The sequence below is a fragment of the Cetorhinus maximus genome, unplaced genomic scaffold, assembly GCF_964194155.1.
Source record: "Cetorhinus maximus unplaced genomic scaffold, sCetMax3.hap1.1 HAP1_SCAFFOLD_566, whole genome shotgun sequence".
Classification (NCBI taxonomy): domain Eukaryota; kingdom Metazoa; phylum Chordata; class Chondrichthyes; order Lamniformes; family Cetorhinidae; genus Cetorhinus; species Cetorhinus maximus.
The window spans coordinates 125,808-143,158 of NW_027596508.1; the positions used below are offsets into that span (position 1 = coordinate 125,808).

General features: G+C 46.2%; 2 non-coding genes across 2 annotated transcripts; both read left to right on the forward strand.

Moving 5' to 3' along the window:
* Nucleotides 1–6,341: 6,341 nt before the first annotated feature.
* Nucleotides 6,342–6,412, forward strand: trnag-ucc (transfer RNA glycine (anticodon UCC)). The gene has a single exon. It is a non-coding gene; the product is annotated as a tRNA-Gly (tRNA).
* Nucleotides 6,413–9,355: 2,943 nt separating this feature from the next.
* trnag-ucc (transfer RNA glycine (anticodon UCC)) lies at nucleotides 9,356–9,428 on the forward strand. Its single transcript has one exon. It is a non-coding gene; the product is annotated as a tRNA-Gly (tRNA).
* The last annotated feature ends 7,923 nt before the right edge of the window (nucleotides 9,429–17,351 follow it).

Sequence of the window (17,351 nt, forward strand, 5' to 3'; positions counted from 1 at the left end):
CTTCTTCCCTGTTTAACAAGAAATTCCACCGACGGTTCGAAGATGTTGAGGCGATCGTGTCAGAGTGAGGAACTGTTTCCAATGATTGGCAATCCAGGTACTGGAGCAGGAGGTGAGGCGGGGTGGAGGAGGAGATTGGTATGTGCGAGAGGTGGGGGGTAGGAGTTAGAGGATGGGAGAGGTTGGGTGGGGGGTAGGAGCTGGCGGCACTGGGGGCAGTAAAACATTCAGAGCTTTCCGGAGGTGAAATTCGAAACCATCTCTATCGACAAACGGGGATGAGAATTTCAGAGCTCCCTTCCGGAAACAGCACTTCAATTTTAAATCTCACTTTGATAGATTTCTATTCACCAAATATATTAGACAAAAGGGAGAAAGGTGGGTATTTCTATACATCGGGAACTTGCTGTTTGAAATATTACTGAAGACGCTGAGTTATGCATTCACTGTAATCGAACTCAGTTTTCTTTGATGACAAATAAGAACCGAATCAGCAATCCTCCCATCATGCTGAAATCAATTTATTTCTGCAACTACAAGATGACTGCAAACTGAAAATAATGTCACTCCGACACTTTCTGTTCATAGTAACAGGCGCTGCAACAATTCCTGTCCCAATGATACAGACACTTAGACACTTGCTGCCCAACAATTGATTTCAGTCCTGTGAAAGCGTTTGTGAAATTGTGAAATGTCTGGAAGAGGAAAGACCGGCGGTAAAGCTCGCTCCAAGACCAAGTCTCGCTCCTCCCGGGCTGGACTGCAGTTCCCGGTGGGCCGTGTTCACAGGCTCCTGAGAAAGGGCGACTATGCTGTGCGTGTGGGTGCCGGAGCCCCGGTCTATCTGGCTGCTGTGCTCGAGTATCTGATGGCTGAAATCCTCGAGCTGGCCGGTAACGCGGCCCGGGACAACAAGAAGACCCGCATCGTCCCCAGACACCTGCAGCTGGCCGTCCGCAACGACGAGGAGCTCAACAAGCTGCTGGGAGGGGTGACCATCGCTCAGGGCGGGGTGCTGCCTAATAACCAGGCCGTGCTGCTGCCCAAGAAACCCAGCGCTGCTGCGGGCTCGAAGACCAAGTGAAGAGGCCATTCTTTAATCTAATAACCCAAAGGCTCTTTTCAGAGCCTCTCACAGAGTCTGTGAAAGGACTGCTCACTGTGTGAACTCATTTCATTCTGGCTCTGAAGAAGCGTCATGTCCATTAGAAGAGATAATTCCCTCTCTCCACACAGGTGCTGCCAGAACTGATGAAATTTTCCAGCATTTTCATTAAAAATACTAGCTTCGCTGCAAACGACACCAGTATAAAACCTGAGAAAAGTCTCATTTTGGCTCTACATGCCTTTCAACCCGGTTTCAATTCGGAATCTTTACCTGATCTGTTTATAACAGGCGGGTAGAAAGCTCCTACTGATGGGCGAAATCACCATGACTACCGACAGTTCCGGGTCTCCCACATAAACACCATGAACTGTATGGGTTTTATTCATGTCACGGTTTAATAGATATTGAAGCGAAAATGGGGTGAGTCGTTCTTCCACTATATTGGAGTGGGAGAGTGCGGTCTGGGGAGATAATACACCGCTGCACTCCCCACTTAAAACATCAACATCCTTAATTAATGAACTAGTGACAGAAAGAGAATGAAATGATGCTAAAGCTGCTTTTCATTCAGTTACAGTTTGAGATTTCTCGCTCCTGTTCCCAGGTCAGTGCTCTTAATGTGACGTTTTGGGTGGCTCTGAAAAGAGCCTTTGTTGTGTGTTTGGTAGAAAGGTTCGAGTTGTTCAGCCGCCGAAACCATAGAGAATGCGGCCCTGGCGTTTCAGAGCGTACACCACGTCCATGGTAGTGACCGTTTTGCGCTTGGCGTGTTCAGTGTAGGTGACCGCATCCCTGATCACATTCTCCAGGAAAACCTTCAGCGCCCCGCGAGTCTCCTCATAGATCAAACCCGAGAGCCGCTTGACACCGCCTCGGCGAGCCAGGCGGCGGATTGCTGGTTTGGTGATGCCCTGGATATTATCACGAAGCACTTTGCGGTGCCGCTTTGCTCCGCCTTTCCCCAGTCCTTTGCCTCCTTTCCCCCTGCCAGACATGATGAACCTTCACTCAGATCACTGCAGAATATGAGAGACGAGCTGCTTCAAGTTCCTCTTTTAAATAACCCGCCCCGACCTGACTGAGAACGGGACAGAGAGTGAGAGGCGGGGCGGGGAGGAGACTGAGTGACAGACAGAACAGAGTCTGTGATCATCCAGCTCCGCCTCCTGCCTGTTCGAACTGATTTGTTTTCGAATTCTGGGCACCATTAATGGAACATCTTGTTTATCTATCGTTTGAAACCCGGATCTTTTAAATCCAGACCAGTCAGCAATGGTATTGAATTAGTGACAGCAAATCAATTATTTTAAGGGAGGTGTTGGTGTAGTTATTTCAGAGAGAACTTCATCATCCCTTCCAGGATAAGTTGCATTTTTTTATTGTTCGGAACTTTGTGGATATCTACATGGAGCCGTTGTAGTTGGTCACTATCTTTGTCTGTTTCACGGCCCGTTCCCCGGGCAGCAACAGACCTTTTCCTGTCTCGATGTGTCCACAGAAACAGCAGGAGCCAATATATTGTGGACTGGTGCCATCTGCTGGCTGCACGTGAGACGTGCAAAGAGGTAACTTCTTTGGGGAAATTTTAAATGTGTGTAAAACAACATAAACATGGTGAGAATTATTGCAAAACAGTTTATCAATCAGACACAAGATGCCAAAGATATAGTGTGTTTTGCGGTACTATAAATGGTGACTGTAATTTGAAGAAGTGTGCGATGGTGGTATAGTGGTGAGCATAGCTGCCTTCCAAGCAGTTGACCCGGGTCGATTCCTGGCCATCGCAGGAGTGATTTATTTTCAGCCTTATCCGTGGTCAGACCACAATTCTCTACACTGGTTAAAAGACGCGTTGGGGTTCTTACAGTCCCACGCTCTGTAAGATTAGTCTTATCGGCAACTTTGTGAATCGGGTCCGAGCCATTTGTTCACCGTGCAAGCTTGATGCTGAAATCGGGCTCATCAAAGGCATCCTGCAGGGTAATGGCTACCCTGATCAGATCATTTCGCGCTGTGTATCACACAAGCTCATGACCGGGCCTGAGACCGTCACTTTCCACCCTGAAGTATATTCTCTATCAGTATAAATTGTTGTCTTCCCCTTACATTGGTTTTCTTGCGAGTGTCCTGTTTGATTGCAGAAGGAAAAGCTTTGACATGTCTCTTTTTTCAGCCACACTCAAATACATTGGCGCTAATGTTCAATTTGTAAAACCGTTTCAGCTCTGCCAGGTTGGCTCAATCTACGGTCCATTTTCTTTTTGTTCTTGGAAAAACTCAGCAGGTCTGACAGCATCTGCGGAGGGGAATACAGTTGACGCTTCGAGTCCGTATGACTCTTCATCAGATCGCTCTGTATTCCCCTCCGCAGATGCTGTCAGAGCTGCTGAGTTTATCCAGGTATTTTTATTTTTGGCTAGATTTCCAGCATCCGCGGTATTTTGTTTTTTTTCTTTTTGATGTTTTTTGGTTGGTGAAATAAGCTGCTCTCTGATTTGTTACAAAAGCCACCCAATGAGATTCCGAACACCTTGACCATTCAGAAGTCGGCCGACTGCATTCCCCAGAAGTTTGAGGAAGGGTGTGTGCGGGAGGAATTCTTCATTCGTGGTGTAAGTGTGTGTAAGATTGTAGAAAGACCGGCGGTAGAGCCCAGGACAAAGCCAAAGCCAAGTATCGCTCCTTTCGCGCTGGACTGCAGTTCCCGGTGGGCCGTGTTCACAGGCTCCTGAGAAAGGGCGACTATGTTGTGCGTGTGGGTGCCGGAACCCCGGTCTATCTGGCTGCTGTAATCGAGTATCTGACGGCTGAAATCCTCGAGCTGGCCGGTAACGCGGCCCGGGACAACAAGAAGACTCGCATCATCCCCAGACACCTGCAGCTGGCCGTCCGCAACGACGAGGAGCTCAACAAGCTGCTGGAAGGGGTGACCATCGCTCAGGGCGGGGTGCTGCCTAATATCCAGGCCGTGCTGCTGCCCAAGAAAACCAGCGCCGCTGCGGGCTCGAAGACCAAGTGAAGCGGCCATTCTTTAATCTAATAACCCAAAGGCTCTTTTCAGAGCCACGCACAGAGTCTGTGAAAGGGCTGCTCACTGTTTGAACTCATTTCATTCTGGCTCTGAAGAAGCGTCATGCCCATTCGAAGAGATAATTCCCTCTCTCCACACAGGTGCTGCCAGACCTGATGAAATTTTCCACCATTTTCATTAAAAATTCTAGTTTCGCTGCAAAAGACATTAGTATAAAACCTGAGAAAAGTCTCATTTAGGCTCTACATGCCTTTCAACCCGGTTTCAATTCGGAATCTTTACCTGATCTGTTTATAACAGGCGGGTAGAAAGCTCCTACTGATGGGCGAAATCACCATGACTACCGACAGTTCCGGGTCTCCCACATAAACATCATGAACTGTACGGGTTTTATTCATGTCACGGTTTAATAGATATTGAAGAGAAAATGGAGTGAGTCGTTCTTCCAATATATTGGAGTGGGAGAGTGGGGTCTGGGGAGGTACTACACCGCTCCAATCCCCACTTAAAACATCAACAACCTTAATAAATGAACTAGTGACAGAAAGAGAATGAAATGATGCTAAAGTTGCTTTTCATTCAGTTACAGTTTGAGATTTCTCGCTCCCGTTCCCAGGTCAGTGCTCTTAATGTGACGTTTTGGGTGGCTCTGAAAAGAGCCTTTGTTGTGTGTTTGGTAGAAAGGGTCGAGTTGTTCAGCCGCCGAAACCATAGAGAATGCGACCCTGGCGTTTCAGAGCGTACAGCACATCCATGGTAGTGACCGTCTTGCGCTTGGCGTGTTCAGTGTAGGTGACCGCATCCCTGAACACATTCTCCAGGAAAACCTTCAGCGCCCCGCGAGTCTCCTCATAGATCAAACTCGAGAGCCGCTTGACACCGCCACGGCGAGCCAGGCGGCGGATTGCTGGTTTGGTGATGCCCTGGATATTATCACGAAGCACTTTGCGGTGCCGCTTTGCTCCGCCTTTCCCCAGTCCTTTGCCTCCTTTCCCTCTGCCAGACATGATGATTCTTCACTCAGATCACTGCAGAATATGAGAGACGAGCTGCTTCACGTTCCTCTTTTAAATAGCCCGCCCGGACCTGACTGAGAACGGGAGGGGAGGAGACTGAGTGACAGAAAGAACAGAGTCTGTGATCATCCAGCTCCGCCTCCTGCCTGTTCGAACTGATTTGTTTTCGAATTCTGGGCACCATTAGTGAACAGGGCGCTCGAAACAAATCTTACTCAATGGAACATCTTGATTATCTATAGTTAGAAACCGGGATCTTTTAAATCCAGACCTGTCAGCAATATCCCCGCCTCATTCCAGTCGCTTCTACAAACAGACAAACAGTCTGCTTCCATTTCTAGGACATCTTCTATTCCATTAACACACAACTCCCCTCCCAGAAGCATTGAGACTTTTGCTAACACCTCTTCCAGCTGAATTGGAGAATATAACGTGTTTGGGTTTGAGTTGTGACGCGGGGTTTGGCCAAGGTTGAGTTGGAGAGATTTGTAATCTACAAGGCAGTCAGGAGGTATGAGGATCAGGCAGAGAAGGAGAACGAAGGTCACAAACACATCAGCCTCTAAACCAGTTAGTCTGCAGGTATCACAAATTAATGGGACTAAGAACAAGATAAAATCGGATCACGGGCCTGTAATTTAGTTTATTGAGAGGGAATTCGAAATGTTTTGCAAAGATTGAACCGGTCAGTGAAAGTGTCTGTCTAAGAACTGGAAATGAATACCGGCTGAAATTTAAACGGTTGGTATTGAATTAGTGACAGCAAATCAATTATTTTAAGGGAAGTGTTGGTGTAGTTATTTCAGAGAGAACTTCATCATCCCTTCCAGGATAAGTTGCATTTTTTTTATTGTTCGGAACTTTGTGGATATCTACATGGAGCCGTTGTAGTTGGTCACTATCTTTGTCTGTTTCACGGCCCGTTCCCCGGGCAGCAACAGACCTTTTCCTGTCTCGATGTGCCCACAGAAACAGCCGGAGAGAATTTATTGTGGACTGGTGCCCTCTGCTGGCTGCACGTGAGACGTGCAAAGAGGTAACTTCTTTGGGGAAATTTTAAATGTGTGTGAAACAACATAAACATGGTGAGAATTATTGCAAAACAGTTTATCAATCAGACACAAGATGCCAAGTATATAGTGTGTTTCGCGGTACTATAAATGCTGACTGTAATTTGAAGAAGTGTGCGATGGTGGTATAGTGGTGAGCATAGCTGCCTTCCAAGCAGTTGACCCGGGTCGATTACCGGCCATCGCAGTAGTGATTTATTTTCAGCCTTATCCGTGGTCAGACCACAATTCTCTAAATTAGTTAAAATACGCGTTGGGATTCTTACAGTTCCACGCTCTGTAAGATTGGTCTTATCAGCAACTTTGTGAATCGGGCCGGAGCCATTTGCTCACCGTGCAAGCTTGATGCTGAAATCGGGCTCATCAAAGGCATCCTGCAGGGTAATGGCTACCCTGACCAGATCATTTCGCGCTGTGAGCGGGCTCATGACCGGGCTTTCAGAAGTGGCCGACTACATTCCCCAGAAGATAGGGAAAGCGTGAGTCCGAGAGGAATTCTTCATTCGTGGTGTAAGTGTGTGTAAGATTGTAGAAAGATCGGCGGTAGAGCCCAGGACAAAGCAAAAGCCAAGTCTCGCTCCTCCCGGGCTGGACTGCAGCTCCCGGTGGGCCGTGTTCACAGGCTCCTGAGAAACAGCAACTATGCTGTGCGTGTGGGTGCCGGAGCCCCCGTCTATCTGGCTGCTGTGCTCGAGTATCTGACGGCTGAAATCCTCGAGCTGGTCGCTAACGCGGCCCGGGACAACAAGAAGACCCGCATCATCCCCAGACACCTGCAGCTGGCCGTCCGCAACGACGAGGAGCTCAACAGGCTGTTGGGAGGGGTGACCATCGCTCAGGGCGGGGTGCTGCCTAATATCCAGGCCGTGCTGCTGCCCAAGAAAACCAGCGCCGCTGCGGGCTCGAAGACCAAGTGAATCGGCCATTCTTTAATCAAATAACCCAAAGGCTCTTTTCAGAGCCTCTCATAGAGTCTGTGAAAGGGCTGCTCACTGTCTGAACTCATTTCATTCTGGCACTGAAGAAGCGTCATGCCCACTCGAAGAGATAATTCCCTCTCTCCGCAAAGGTGCTGCCAGACCTGGTGAAATTTTCCAGCATTTTCATTAAAAAATAACAGCTTCGCTGCAAAAGACACCAGTATAAAACCTGAGAAAAGTCTCATTTTGGCTCTACATGCCTTTCAACCCGGTTTCAATTCGGAATCTTTACCTGATCTGTTTATAACAGGCGGGTAGAAAGCTCCTACTGATGGGCGAAATCACCATGACTACCGACAGTTCCGGGTCTCCCATATAAACATCATGAACTGTATGGGTTTTATTCAAATGACGGTTTAATAGATATTGAAGAGAAAATGGAGTGAGTCGTTCTTCCACTATATTGGAGTGGGAGAGTGGGGTCTGGGGAGGTAATAGACCGCTGCACTCCCCACTTAAAACATCAACATCCTTAATAAATGAACTAGTGACAGAAAGAGAATGAAATGATGCTAAAGTTGCTTTTCATTCAGTTACAGTTTGAGATTTCTCGCTCCCGTTCCCAGGTCAGTGCTCTTAATGTGACGTTTTGGGTGGCTCTGAAAAGAGCCTTTGTTGTTTGTTCGGTAGAAAGGGTCGAGTTGTTCAGCCGCCGAAACCATAGAGAGTGCGGCCCTGGCGTTTCAGAGCGTACACCATATCCATGGCAGTGACCGTCTTGCGCTTGGCGTGTTCAGTGTAGGTGACCGCATCCCTGATCACATTCTCCAGGAAAACCTTCAGCGCCCCGCGAGTCTCCTCATAGATCAAACTCGAGAGCCGCTTGACACCGCCACGGCGAGCCAGGCGGCGGATTGCTGGTTTGGTGATGCCCTGGATATTATCACGAAGCACTTTGCGGTGCCGCTTTGCTCCGCCTTTCCCCAGTCCTTTGCCTCCTTTCCCTCTGCCAGACATGATGATTCTTCACTCCGATCGCTGCAGACTATGAGAGACGAGCTGCTTCACGTTCCTCTTTTAAATAGCCCGCCCCGACCTGACTGAGAACGGGAGGGGAGGAGACTGAGTGACAGAAAGAACAGAGTCTGTGATCATCTAGCTCCGCCTCCTGCCTGTTCGAACTGATTTGTTTTCGAATTCTGGGCACCATTAGTGAACAGGGCGCTCGAAACAAATCTTACTCAATGGAACATCTTGATTATCTATAGTTAGAAACCGGGATCTTTTAAATCCAGACCTGTCAGCAATATCCCCGCCTCATTCCAGTCGCTTCTACAAACAGACAAACAGTCTGCTTCCATTTCTAGGACATCTTCTATTCCATTAACACACAACTCCCCTCCCAGAAGCATTGAGACTTTTACTAACCCCTCTTCCAGCTGAATTGGAGAATATAATATGTTTGGGTTTGAGTTGTGACGCGGGGTTTGGCCAAGGTTGAGTTGGGGAGATTTGTAATCTACAAGGCAGTCAAGAGGTGTGAGGATCAGGCAGAGAAGGAGAACGAAGGTCACAAACACACCAGCCTCTAAACCAGTTAGTCTGCAGGTATCACAAATTAATGGGACTAAGAACAAGATAAAATCGGATCACGGGCCTGTAATTTAGTTTATTGAGAGGGAATTCGAAATGTTTTGCAAAGATTGAACCGGTCAGTGAAAGTGTCTGTCTAAGAACTGGAAATGAATACCGGCTGAAATTTAAACGGTTGGTATTGAATTAGTGACAGCAAATCAATTATTTTAAGGGCAGTGTTGGTGTAGTTATTTCAGAGAGAACTTCATCATCCCTTCCAGGATAAGTTGCATTTTTTTATTGTTCTGAACTTTTGGATATCTACATGGGGCCGTTGTAGTTGGTCACTATCTTTGTCTGTTTCACGGCCCGTTCCCCGGGCAGCAACAGACATTTTCCTGTCTCGATGTGTCCACAGTAACAGCAGGAGAGAATTTATTGTGGACTGGTGCCCTCTGCTGGCTGCACGTGAGACGTGCAAAGAGGTAACTTCTTTGGGGTCATTTTAAATGCGTGTGAAACAACATAAACATGGTGAGAATTATTTCAAATCAGTTTATCAATCAGACACAAGATGCCAAAGATATAGTGTGTTTCGCGGTACTATAAATGCTGATTGTAATTTGAAAAAACGGGCGATGGTGGTATAGTGGTGAGCATAGCTGCCTTCCAAGCAGTTTTACCCGGGTTCGATTCCCGGCCATCGCATTCGTGATTTATTTTCAGCCTAATCCGTAGTCAGACCAAAATTCTCTAAATTAGTTAAAATACGCGTTGGGATTCTTACAGTTCCACGCTCTGTAAGATTGGTCTTATCAGCAACTTTGTGATTCGGGCCCGAGCCATTTGTTCACCGTTCAAGCTTGATGCTGAAATCGGGCTCATCAAAGGCATCCTGCAGGGTAATGGCTACACTGATCAGATCATTTCGCGCTGTGTATCACACAAGCTCATGACCGGGCTTTCAGAAGTGGCCGTCTACATTCCCCAGAAGATAGGGAAAGGGTGTGTGCGAGAGGAATTCTTCATTCGTGATGTCAGTGTGTGTAAGATTGTAGAAAGACCGGCGGTGGAGCCCAGGACAAAGCCAAAGCCAAGTCTCGCTCCTCCCGGGCTGGACTGCAGCTCCCCGCGGGCCGTGTTCACAGGCTCATGAGAAAGAGCAGCTATGCTGAGCGTGTGGCTGCTGGAGCGCTCCGCTCTTCCGATTGTAACATTCCCGGCTGCTTTCCGGGGACAGGATCAGAAATCAGCCGTTTCTCTCTGTTCCGATGAAACTTGTATGAAGGAGTCGGTTGGTAACCTATGTTATTGCGTTTCCAGTGAGCTGAGATTGGCTCTGTTTTAAATCGCTGCTTTGTTACCGCCGGTTACAGATAAGAGATTGACACATTTAATCTGTTCCTAAAATAGCGCCAGGATTCTGTGACGCAGAATGGAATATTACAGCTCCTAAAGCGTGAGATTAAAATTGTTGCCTTGAAATTAAGCCGTTCGGCTATTATCTTTTTTCCCCCCTCAAATTGGCGGGCTTTTCGAATTTGAAAATATAAGCCAATCGGCACTTCCAATTCCTGTTACTTGGCTCTCCGATTGGTTGAAGATTAGGATTGAGAATGGACTGACCAATCAGAGCTAGAGCCTGTCTAAAGTCTCTCAAACTTTTCACAATTATTATTTATAGAGGTTAAATTGATGGAATCTGTATCTTCCACTCCACCTGTACTTGAGTCCTAAAATATACTTTTTTCCAACAGGCAAATAATTGACGAAATCAGAATAAACGTAGTGTTTCCTCCAGAGATTTAATACTCAGCCAAAGCTTACACACATTGTTTGCTTTAAACCTACCATATCAGTGGCTTGTTGTTCTGCTGGAAATGTATGTGGAATGAATCCAAACTTATAATTAGTCCCAGAGACTGAAGGTTATATAATGAATCCCACACTCACACAGAAGCAGAGAATAATTCTCAAGCACATTTTCAGTGCCAGATGCTGAAAGATACAGGCTGGTCACTGCACTCACTCACAATAGCTGAATCTGAGAGATACTAAAGAAATATGACACACCAATTGTACCACTGAGAGATTTAGAAAGATTCCAAGCATCACATAGAGTAACAGATGCTGATGGATACAAATGGAAGACCACACACTAACACACACACACTGTAAATTCTACTTTCACATACAATACCGATGATTGGGAAAACTGCAATTGAATCTCACAATGATTTATAATAACAAAGATTGACAGATGTAAAATTAATCCCACTGACAGATACAGAATGAATCTCATGCACACAAACAGAACCAAGTGATGAAAGAAACATATGATTCCCATACTTACTTTACAATATCACAGGTACAGAGTGCCATTGACAGATCTGCATTGAACCAAATAACCCTTCGCCGTCCAATAAAATGTGAACGCTTCTTGTCTGTTCTGTCGCTCTCTGAGTGTGCTGACATCTACTGGCCAGAGCTGAGAACTGCAACAGAGCGGAACTTTTTTTTATTAATTCAATGGATATGAGATTCGCTGGCTCGGCCAGCATTTATTGTGCATTCCTAAGTGACCTTGAGAAGGTGGTGGTGAGCTGCCTTCCTGGACCGCTGCAGTCCCTGTGGTGTAGGTAGACCCACAGTGCTGTGAGGGAGGGAGTTCCAGGATTTTGATACAATGACATTAACTGTGTGTGTTGCAGAAACAGCTCAATATGAGGAATTAGTGACGGGATGTGATAGGGTGGACATAGAGGTGTCAACAATCAATTCAAAGAGAATTCGATACTACCTTGTTTTCCCACTGAGTCGGTAGAATTTGGAACTGGCTGTCATATTGAGCAGTCAAGACGATTAGCACAGCTGTATTTCAGGGAAAGCAAGATAAGCATAGGAGAGGGAATAGATTTCATGGAAAAAAAGGTAATATTACTTAAAGTAAACTGGATTGAAGATGGTTAGCAATAATGTACCAATGTGTCCAAATGGCCCAATGAAGTATATTCTTGGTAGAATGAATACTGATTTTCAAAGTACCTCAGAGACTCACAGATACATAATGAATCCCACACTCACATAGTGCACCAGAGACAGAGCAATGCAGAGTGAATCATACACGCACACACATCCCCAGAGACTGACCAATACATAATGAATCCCACACTCACATAGTGCACCAGAGACAGAGCAATGCAGAGTGAATCCTACACTCACACACATCCCCAGAGACTGACCAATACATAATGAATCCCGCACTCACATAGTTTTCCAGAGAGAGCAATGCAGAATGAATGACTGATCCCCAGAGGCTGACAAATACATCAGGAGTCAGACACTCAAATCCTTTACCAGGGACAGAGTGATACAGAATGAATCCGGCACTTATACACATGGAATCTTAGAGAAGTTACACCACAGAGAAAGCCCATTCGGCCCTTTGTGTCTCTGGTGTTTCTCTGCCAGAGAAACCCAACTGGTTCTGATCCCCAGCCCTAGGTCGCTCATAATCTTTTTGCACCTCAATTAGGTCACCCCTCAACCTCCTCTGTCCTAAGGAAAACAACCCTAGAATATCCAACCTTTCCTCACAGCTGCAATTTTCAAGCCCTTGTAGCATTCTTTTAAATATTCTCTGCACTCCCTCCAGAGCATTTGTGTCCTTCCTGTAATGTGATGACCAGAACTGTGCACAAAATTCCAACCGTGGCCTAACCAGCGTTTTATAGATTTCCAGCATTATATCCCTGTTTTTGTATTCAATACTTCGTTCAAGAAAGGAAAACATTCCGTTACCACCTTGTCCCCCTGTCTTGCCACCTTCAGGGAAATGTGAACATGCACTCCAACGTTTCTCACTTCCGCAACCTTTCTCAATATCCTCCCGTTTATTGAGTGTTCCCTTTCTTTGTTTGCCCTCCCCAAATGCATTACCCCAAACTTTCTGGGATTGAATTCCATTTGCCAATTTTCTGTCCATTCAACCAAACCATGTATGGCATCTTTTAAATCACATTCTGACCTCTTTGCAGCCTTGGTCCAAACATGGAGAAACAGCTGAACTCAAGCCGTGAGGTTCAAGTGTTCTCTTATGTTCAGGGAAGCATTTGACCTAGTGCGGGCATCAAGGAACCCCAGCAAAACTGAAAGTTCATGGAAATGAGGAGGGAATCTCTCCACTGGTTGGAGTCATCCCCGGGGTTTCTAATACATTCCAAAAGAAAACCAGCAGGAACAGTAATTCGCTTTTGTTTGATACACTATGGGTGACAAGAAAAAGATCCTTTGACTGCACTTTGTAGTACAGGTGGCTCGTTGGTCTAGGGGCATGATTCACGCGTTGCGAATTTCATTCTATTAATCTGCGAGAGGACCCGGGTTCAATTCCCAAACGAGCCCATCGGGCATCTTAATGCAGTAATTTTTTTCGCGCTCGAGGTGGTGGCAGTTCCGGAAATCAGGACCAGGTTTGAACACCCGGGAACTCATTGCAGAAAATGCATCACTAAAAACACGCGTGATGAAAATGAATGTCAAGATTAAAGAACGTTTCTCCGTGCCATGAGACTCTAAATTTATCCCTATGCGTCAAATAAGGCAACTCCCTCCGTGTGGATTCAGGTTGGAGGCTGATTGCACTCGGCTACAATCTTGACTGAAAGGACAAGCAGAGCTGGGAACCCCAAAGTTTCATTTTATTTTACGACATTTTAAAGTGTTCCGGTGCTTGTAGTGAGCTGGAAGGGGTTTCATTTTGCAACCAAATGCTTGTAAGTTCCGGTCTTCCAGCGCTGGATTTTCACACTGTGTAGAAACATGTTGGATATCAGGTTGAAGTGTTGAAGTGATTCACATCAGTGGGTTTACAACAGTCCCTGATCTGATGTGGTGGGCATTTATGTTAATGGAAGAAACTACATTTCCACCTTTACACATCTGGCCGAATATTCAGGGCCTGTACCAAAGAGGATCATTTATTTCAACAGTTCATGAATGCAAAAAGTATAGAAGGGCGTTTAATAGGCCCCATTTGGTGCCGAGCTGGCCGAGAGGTTAAGGTGATGGAATAAAAATCCATTGTATTTTGCACGTTAAGGTTCGAATCCCACCTTGGTCGTTGTTTCATCAACTGTGTCTTCCTCGGTGCGGTGATTTTGCAGAAGGTCTGCCTGGAATCACTGATGTGATACTCCAACCCAAGTTCTGAGGCCAGATTGCACAGAGCTTTCTTCTAAGATCTCCGTTGCGATTTTATTGTTAACAATAACTTGGGGATCCGATATAGAGTCCATTCGACTTGATATATCTCTCTAAGAGGAGTTAGTGGAGCAGTGGAAATATCCGGGGGACTTATGTTCATTTCCCACCATGGCTGCTGCTGGAAATTAAACTCAATAATAAAAATCTGCAATTAAACGCTAATGTCAGTGATGGTTCACTGATGTCTTCCCTGGCCAGGACATTTGAGTTTGATTCCTAACTGCCCGCTGAGAAATCCACGGAGTTCAAGTACAATTTGGAATGTGTAACAAAGACTGGCCTTGCGAGCGACGCTCACATCCCATGAAATATTGTTTTCACTTTTTGAAATACAAGCGTTAGGCCACCCCTCAGCCTTGTTATTACAAGAGAATAAAGATCCAAACTGTCAATCCTTTCGTCCTTGTATACCACGCATTGCACTTTTTGTTATTTATTCTTCTTTTGTGGGCTGTGTGCGTCAATTGCACGGCCAGAACTTCCTGCCCTTCCCTAATCTCCCTCGAACTGGATGGCTTGCTCAGTAATTTCCGAGGGCAGATAAGAGTCAACCATATCCCCATGTGCAAGGAGTGACATGTAAGCCAGACCAGGTCAGGATGGCAGAATGTTTCCTCTTAAGTGCATTGGTGAACCAGATGATTTTTTTTAGTACAATCGACGATATTATCATGGCCGTCATTACAGAGACCAGCTTTCAATTCAAGAATCATGAAATAATTGAAATTAAATTCCACGAGCTGCCACGGTGGGATTTGAACACTTACCCCTAGAGATGAGCCTGGGCCTCTGGATTACGAGACCAGTGACATCATCTTTCATCCCTGGAAACATAAACTGAACATTCAGCGAATCATTCAGCCGCTTGATGAGGAAATTGCAATTCCCTCCGCAGCATTTTATTAAACGGATTAATGCAAAACCTTTTGTTCCATTGGAAATATCAATATTTTCTCGACATTAATCAGATATTGTGGATTTCTTAGTAACGGAACACAATCCAAAGATGAGTGAGGGATGAATGCACAAAGTAACAAGGAAATACATTCTGAGAAAGTGCTCCGCATTGTTTGTAAGAAAAAGCAGAACTTGCAGCTGACGAGTGGGAACCTGGTTTACTGGACGTTCCACCAGATTTCTGTATAAAGCAACGGGACAGGACACGAAATCTTCTGATTACACCATAATGTACATTGAAGTCAGACGCCTGATCCATTCGGACCAGGCTACCATTCCTTCCAGCCAGATAATGCCTTGTCCATAAAAACTGTGCTGCATTTATGTCTGTTGAATTTTTGAATGATCCACTGATTCCCAGAACCTTGACCTCGGGATCTCAGATTGATTTTGGATCATGAAGTCAGTTCCTATTGTCCGCACCTCTCCTCAAAATGTCGCTGCAATTTTTTGTCCTCTCTAAATCTTGGTCCGTTGACCTTCACTCAATCGTTGCTAAATTCCTGAAATGAAAACACAGAACATCCCCTTCATCCAAACCACTTCGAAAGGAATTCCTTCTTCCTTGTTTAACAAGAAATTCCACCGACGGTTCGGAGATGTTGAGGCGAGCGTGTCAGAGTGAGGAACTGTTTCCAATGATTGGCAATCCAGGTACTGGGGCGGGGTGGAGGTGGAGTTTGGTGGGAGGGAGAGGTGGGGGATAGGGGTTAGAGGATGGGAGAGGTTGGGTGGGGGGTAGGAGCTGGCGGCACTGGGGGCAGTAAAACATTCAGAGCTTTCCGGAGGTGAAATTCGAAACCATCTCTATCGACAGACGGGGATGAGAATTTCAGAGCTCCCTTCCGGAAACGACACTTCAATTTTAAATCTCACTTTGATAGATTTCTAACCATCAAATATATTAGACAAAAGGGAGAAAGGTGGGTATTTCTATACATCGGAAACTTGCTGCTTGAAATATTAATGAAGACGCTGAGTTATGCATTCACTGTAATCGAACTCAGTTTTCTTTGATGACAAATAAGAACCGAATCAGCAATCCTCCCATCATGCTGAAATCAATTTATTTCTGCAGCTACAAGATGACTGCAAACTGAAAATAATGTCACTCCGACACTTTCTGTTCATAGTAACAGGCGCTGGAACACTTCCTGTCCCTATGATACAGACACTTAGACACTTGCTGCCCAACAATTGATTTCAGTCCTGTGAAAGCGTTTGTGAAATTGTGAAATGTCTGGAAGAGGAAAGACCGGCGGTAAAGCTCGCTCCAAGACCAAGTCTCGCTCCTCCCGGGCTGGACTGCAGTTCCCGGTGGGCCGTGTTCACAGGCTCCTGAGAAAGGGCAACTATGCTGAGCGTGTGGGTGCCGGAGCCCCGGTCTATCTGGCTGCTGTGCTCGAGTATCTGATGGCTGAAATCCTCGAGCTGGCCGGTAATGCGGCCCGGGACAACAAGAAGTCCCGCATCATCCCCAGACACCTGCAGCTGGCCGTCCGCAACGACGAGGAGCTCAACAAGCTGCTGGGAGGGGTGACCATCGCTCAGGGCGGGGTGCTGCCTAATATCCAGGCCGTGCTGCTGCCCAAGAAAACCAGCGCCGCTGCGGCCGCGAAGACCAAGTGAAGCGGCCATTCTTTAATCAAATAACCCAAAGGCTCTTTTCAGAGCCTCTCACAGAGTCTGTGAAAGGGCTGCTCACTGTGTGAATTTTCATTCTGGCTCTGAAGAAACGTCATGCCCACTCGAAGAGATAATTCCCTCTCTCCACACAGGTGCTGCCAGACCTGGTGATATTTTCCAGCATTTTCATTAAAAATACTAGCTTCGCTGCAAACGACACCAGTATAAAACCTGAGAAAAGTCTCATTTTGGCTCTACATGCCTTTCAACCCGGTTTCAATTCGGAATCTTTACCTGATCTGTTTAAACAGGCGGGTAGAAAGCTCCTACTGATGGGCGAAATCACCATGACTACCGACAGTTCCGGGTCTCCCACATAAACATCATGAACTGTATGGGTTTTATTCAAATGACGGTTTAATAGATATTGAAGAGAAAACGGAGTGAGTCGTCCTTCCAATATATTGGAGTGGGAGAGTGTGGTTTGGGGAGCTAATACACCGCTCCACTCCCCACTTAAAACATCAACAACCTTAATAAATGAACTAGTGACAGAAAGAGAATGAAATGATGCTAAAGTTGCTTTTCATTCAGTTACAGTTTGAGATTTCTCGCTCCCGTTCCCAGGTCAGTGCTCTTAATGTGACGTTTTGGGTGGCTCTGAAAAGAGCCTTTGTTGTGTGTTTGGTAGAAAGGGTCGAGTTGTTCAGCCGCCGAAACCATAGAGAGTGCGGCCCTGGCGTTTCAGAGCGTATATCACATCCATGGCAGTGACCGTCTTGC